General features: G+C 34.0%; 1 protein-coding gene across 2 annotated transcripts in view; it reads left to right on the top strand.

The window, feature by feature from the left end:
• Positions 1-724: 724 nt before the first annotated feature.
• The window catches only part of LOC128683074 (LIM/homeobox protein Lhx9-like), a 48,616-nt gene continuing 43,340 nt past the window's right edge, over positions 725-6,000 (top strand). The window contains exon 1 of one of the 2 annotated variants that reach the window (XM_053768294.1): positions 725-743. The gene's annotated coding sequence lies outside the window, so the exon portion shown is untranslated. Of the gene's footprint in view, positions 744-3,434; positions 3,535-6,000 lie in introns of those variants that run through there. The other variant, XM_053768293.1, reaches the window with a different exon arrangement.

Below are 6,000 nucleotides of genomic sequence, written 5' to 3'. Positions count from 1 at the left end.
TGATCCATACACAATCTATATACGTAAATAAATTTTCCTCAAGTTTGTTGCGTTGAAATCATATTCAGTCTAAAAGATTGACAACCACTGCGCTTAATTAATCTACATAATATATTAATTTATTTTTTAAACAAAATGCTGTTTTCATATTTACAATACATTAATTAGCACTATCGGCATTCGGATCTCTGTTGGGCAACAACACCGTATTGTGGAAACGGTTTATTTTATTTCAATTCGTTATCAGCAATAATTGCGTTTGCCGCGCTGGCTGTGCCTGTCGGAATGACATTGACATGTGTTATTTTTTTGACAGTTCAATTTGATGATTTTCTGTCGTCTTTTTGTGGAATTTTTATTTTTTATTTTTAATAAGCGTCTTTAAGTTGCAAGGCGGTTAGAAAATACTGTTATGATACTTTAAAACTAATTAATTAAATACCTAAGAAATAATATATTAAACGTGAAATCACATCACCAAGACAATTTCCCATGACAGTCCTCATTAGACCAGAAAACAATAAAACCTTAATCAAATAATTTTTCAATTTTTCATATTCATCATATCATTTATCAAAGCTACAAACTACTAGCTTTTTGGAACGGCCACACTAAATACACAACAAATACTTAAGGTATTAAGAAAAACAGTATTAAACAACGTTCAGTTAAAATGCAGACTGTGTAATATTAAAATGTAAAAGCAGAAATATAAAAAAGAAAGAAGAAAGGGAAGAAAGCGAGTAAGTACCTAGCAAATTTATTTTTCACTCGTTACTTACATGTAAGAATGTTATTACTGTTAGGTGGGAGGGTAATCTCAGGGTAGGTTGGAGTAGAAATATGCAAAGGCAGACAGTTGTATAATAGTATAATTGATATGTAAAATACAGACCTGTGAACAATAAAAAAATACATAAACTATAGCACTTAATCACTGTAAAACTTTAGAACCCTTTTCCGAAACATATTAAAACACTTACCCTTCAAGGGTCTATAAATTATTTAAGATATTTTATTATATATATATATTTTATTCACACCGTACTGTGGTACGTGCCGATATCGTTATGGTAATGAATGAGTCAAAATGTGATTTCAAAATATCAAGTGGAACAATAATTTAAAATTTTGAATTTAGACTGAAAGAAATAAAAATCATGCCAGCGCGCACGCGATGTGACTAAAGAGGTCATAATGCGTGGCGTTACATTACTAAATATTTACAAGTTCATTTGGCACGAGTAAAATTGACTATGCGAATTTATGTACATGTATATATGTACCTACCAACTAACTGCGTCCCGGGTCTTCGCTCCCATAGGAATTTCGGGATAAAAAACCCTATGCGATATTCCAGGTTGTATTCTACCCGTGTATCAAATTTCATAATAAACCGTCACTACATTTTGCCTGAAAGAGTAACAAATATACATAGACACGCACATACTCACAAACTTTCGCATTTATAATATTAGTTAGGATTATACCACAAAACCATCCCGTAATTAAATAATTTTCTACGGTTTTGTTTTTGCTTAACTACTGCTGTAGGTATACTTAATTACACACCTATTGGCTGCGATGGTGGTTTAGTAGTTAAGACGGTCGCCACTTTCTTACGGTGGAGGAAAACATCGTGGTGATAGAGGAACACTGCCTACTATTTAATAGACTAATATAATAGAATAATACTATTTAAAAGGTACAGTCAACAGCACGCCAAGGTACCCTGTATGAACCTCTAAAGCGCGGCAATAGCGGCGAGTTTGCAATGGATTTGCGTAGGTTGACTGTACACTGTACTGTGTAGTCATTCGTCATTTATGTGATGATAATTGTAGTCAGCTGCATTCTGGCGATTTAAATAACTAATACATATATAATAAAACATTGAGTATCAATAAATATAAAGAAAAAGTAAATAAAACATAACATTTAACAACAAAACAATGCTGATTATAAAATATAATTAACAATGTATTTTTACGGTTTTATCGAGTTTTATTTGATAAACTATGACCTTTTTTATACACCACGTATAGGTACGGTGAGCTTTATCATAATAGGTAGGTAACATTTTAATTAAGTAGATATAAGTATATCTACCTATTTCAAAATGTTGTACTAATGATTGTATAATCATATATTGTGGACAAAAGATAGCTCGTGTCAATATTCAGAAATAAAAGCGCAGGGTTGTAAAAGGAGTGTACGCCCCTCTGTGGTCCCTGTGATAGTCCCTGGAGCGTACCACGGGAATTAATTTACCCGTGGTCCCTGAATTTAGTATAAGCCAACTAATATAAAAAGTTATGTATAATAACTTTATATTATTAAAGACAACAAAATAAAACATACGTTTGCGCTTATTATTATAGTACCAAAAGCTATAGATACTTACACCAAGACATATAGGAATTTTTGCATAACTTTATTCGGAGTTCATTTGAAAATTCGCGATTTTACCTAATGTCCCACTGGTAGGCCATTTTAATGTCCGTCCTACTGACCAATTGGTGGTGGTGTTTCAAAAAACTTGTCATAGTAACAAATTGCCGTAAACCGACTCCACGTAGTCTTGTCGCATGTAATCCTAGATGTCAAGAATTATATCCGCATGGGCGCAAGCGCGAGGAGGTCAGTCACCATAATCACATTTACTTGACATTATGAATATTGTCGTGTGGCTGTTGGGCAATCATTTGAGAGATTTGATATAATAAGAATTACCTAGGTACCTACGTTTGTTTGGTTTTTTGGGGTTAGTATTGAATACGAAACGTTTTTTATTTTATTGTAGGTAGGTAGTCACCTACATTAGTGTTTATTTATTGCCTACCATAAAAAAGACGTGTGTTCGAATTCGTTCAGATTTTGCATTAAATATGTTTTTTTATTACGGAAAATGTTCGTTAGTTAATCTATTTCCTTATTTTCAGTTACATCGATTCTTTTATATCGATTTTTTTAGTCAAGAGAAAGTGCTCATCGAACCAAACAAATTTTGCTAAGGCACCAATTTCCATACGTATTGGTGCTAGTTAAGCACAAGGTCTATTCTGGATTTTCATCACTAGTTCCAGTTTTGAAAATTAATTGCACTAAATTTAAAAGATTAGTTTTGCGATATCACTCCTGATACCAATGGAGCGTACACATAACAGAGAGTAGTCTCACACGAAACATGAAAATATAATTCAGTCGTAGAACGTAACTGTTTTCGGGGACACAGTTCGTGGCCGTCTATAGCCGAGTGGCACAATCTCCCTTGTCTCATGATATTCATAATCGCGCTTTTTCTTATTAGACAGAGATAGTTATATCGCCGTTTCATTGTATCACGCTCAATAGCCGTCCCCGCGTGATTGGCGAGCGTCAGCGTAGGCGTGGCAACGCGCAGCATCGCGTCGCCCCCTCAGATGTCTGCCAAGAACATTGAGCAGTGTTGTACCGTGTTTCTCCAACAGTTGAATGCGCTAACAGTTGACGGTTCAGACGACGCGGCGTTGCCGTCTCGCGTGGGACTACGAGGTAAATTAATTACACATTCCTATCAACGTGTTTTTTACGTTCGCTTGTGTCATAACCAATTGTCTGATTTCATGAACGCTGGCTTTCAGTGGTTCTACGGTGGTTTATCAATTTTAATATTACAAGAAGTATCTGAAAATCGCCCAAATAGTCAATCGTTCTGGAGACAATAAAATAAGATTGCTCGTTTAAATAATCTACTTAAATTGTTGCAAAATACGCTCATGGATGTTTTTTCACCTTTTTTAAAATATCAATCTTTTAGTAATGATACTTATTAGTGCAAAACAAGCTCCAGCAAGAACTATCACAACAAAAAGTTAACTTTTCCTATAGGTACACTTGTGTGCAATTTCCTTGAAATTTACTGTCATTTCTAAGGAGAATCACAATTTTCTAAGAAAAGAATTACAACGTTGAGAAATTATTTTCTTAGAAAATTGCGGTCACCTGGTCTTAGAAATCTATTTGATGTTACTTAATGGGGTGGTGTAAACTGATACTTAGTTACATATTAGTAAGCAGGTATCTAATGCAATTTTATTTATAGATTGAATTTTCTAAATTCTGTGTTAGTAAGTACCTACCTAATATGTAACGTTTACGGTGAAAACAATATGATGTAGTTATTCGTATTCCAATTATTAAATTTAGCAGTGAGAGCTTAGTGTACAAAATGTAGGTACTATGATAACGTATGATACAAAATCTTGGGTTGTCCCGTATTTGCCAACTAAGGTATTCATCTCATGTCGTCTCATACGACAACAATAGTTTCATGTTAAATTGCCATCAGCATATAATTATTATACTAGCTTTTTCCCGCGGCTTCGCCCGCGTGAATTTATAAAAAAAAATAGTAAAAACTCGTCATTCTTTAATAAAAATGATGAAGAGTAGGTTTACCAATTTTCAGCTTTTTATCTTGAAAATTGTATTAAGTCCCATACAAATTTTCACCCCCCCCCTTTGGTAGGGGTTGAGTACAAGTATTTATGAATTTGTTGTAAACAACTAAAACTCGAATTTTCAAGTCACTAACTTCAACAGTGTAGAACTTTCTTATAAAATGGTTTTCATCTCCTTCAGGGTGGAATTTCCGAAAATCCTCTTAATGCTCACCTGCACTCCCCAAGGAACCTACATGCCAAATTTCAGCTTCCTACGCCAAGTACTTAGTTTCGGCTATACGTTGTCTGTCAGTCTGTCAGTAACGCAAGAGTTTTATATATATATAGATTGTGGAGGAATCCGGGATTTAAATTAATATTTTAATGAATTTTGATACTTGACATAAACAACTAGGTTGCCGGGACTACACATATATATAGACTAAATTAGGACGGCCAACGTCTGCATTAACCGATCGTGTAAATAAAGCTGCCTACAACATAGTTATCTACTGTCATAAAAGGCTGTATGCCCAGTTTATTCCGTTTATATTAAAGTAAACGCATCGATAAGTTGAGGATATGCCAGTCTTTTTAGGAAGAAATTCGAATAATTCTAGGGGTCAACCAATTTTTGTCTGCCTCACATCTGATTAGAAAGGGTAAGGAATTTATTTCGAAAAAAAAAATAATGCAATAAGGTACAAAATGATGATTTCAAATGTCTGATATATAAATGGTTGAGATAATTGCACCTACTTATTGGTAATGAATACAGAAAATGAAAATTCTCTATTGCATATTCTGCGGAGCATTTCGATAAGTATCTCGTTTATTACAATATAATGAGCTTTAAAAGTTGAACGATCTTTGAAATATCAATTCCATTTATATCGTCTCATCGCACGCCTACTTAGGTTAGAAAGAAAGAAAGAGTGTAATTATTAAACCAGAATTTAGCTTGTATTTGAATTTTCTAAATATTACTCACTAGATGTTGCCCGGGGCTTCGCTCCCGTGGGAATTTTGATTTTGCGTAACTGTGTACCTATGTCACGATCTATTATTACATTAATCTCAACATAAAATCAAACCTATATTAAAACAACTACATTGAGTCTTCAGAGAGATTCCAAGCAATTATAATATATCTTCACTTTCGCATTCATAATACTGTAATTAAGTGTATTTTCCGGTCAGGGATTGCAAGCTAAAATTGAACCAGTGCCTCTCATCTATCTGAGTGGACATGCGTTCTGCTTCTAATGACTATGCACATTTAAAGCCAGTGAACATCGACAGCGCGTGCACTTTAGCTTTGTAGTTAATAGGGATGGCGTTTGGAAAAAAAATAATTAAAATATAATTTCTCACAGATATTAAATTTCCCATCACTATTAAATACGAAGCTCGGTCCTCCGGGTGGAATGTAATTTAGTCCTCGCACCTAAAAAGTATTTACTGATTGGTGGGTGCGCTAAATGAAATATCTTTTTTGTCAGCTCTCGATTGCATGTTTTATATTTTTTACAATTCATATGCTCGTATAGGGGATGTTAGTCGGTTAAAACTGAAT

The sequence above is a fragment of the Plodia interpunctella genome, chromosome Z (assembly GCF_027563975.2).
Source record: "Plodia interpunctella isolate USDA-ARS_2022_Savannah chromosome Z, ilPloInte3.2, whole genome shotgun sequence".
NCBI classification, from domain to species: Eukaryota; Metazoa; Arthropoda; class Insecta; order Lepidoptera; family Pyralidae; genus Plodia; species Plodia interpunctella.
Note: the sequence above shows the minus strand (reverse complement) of the source record. Positions and strands in the feature narration are given on the sequence as shown.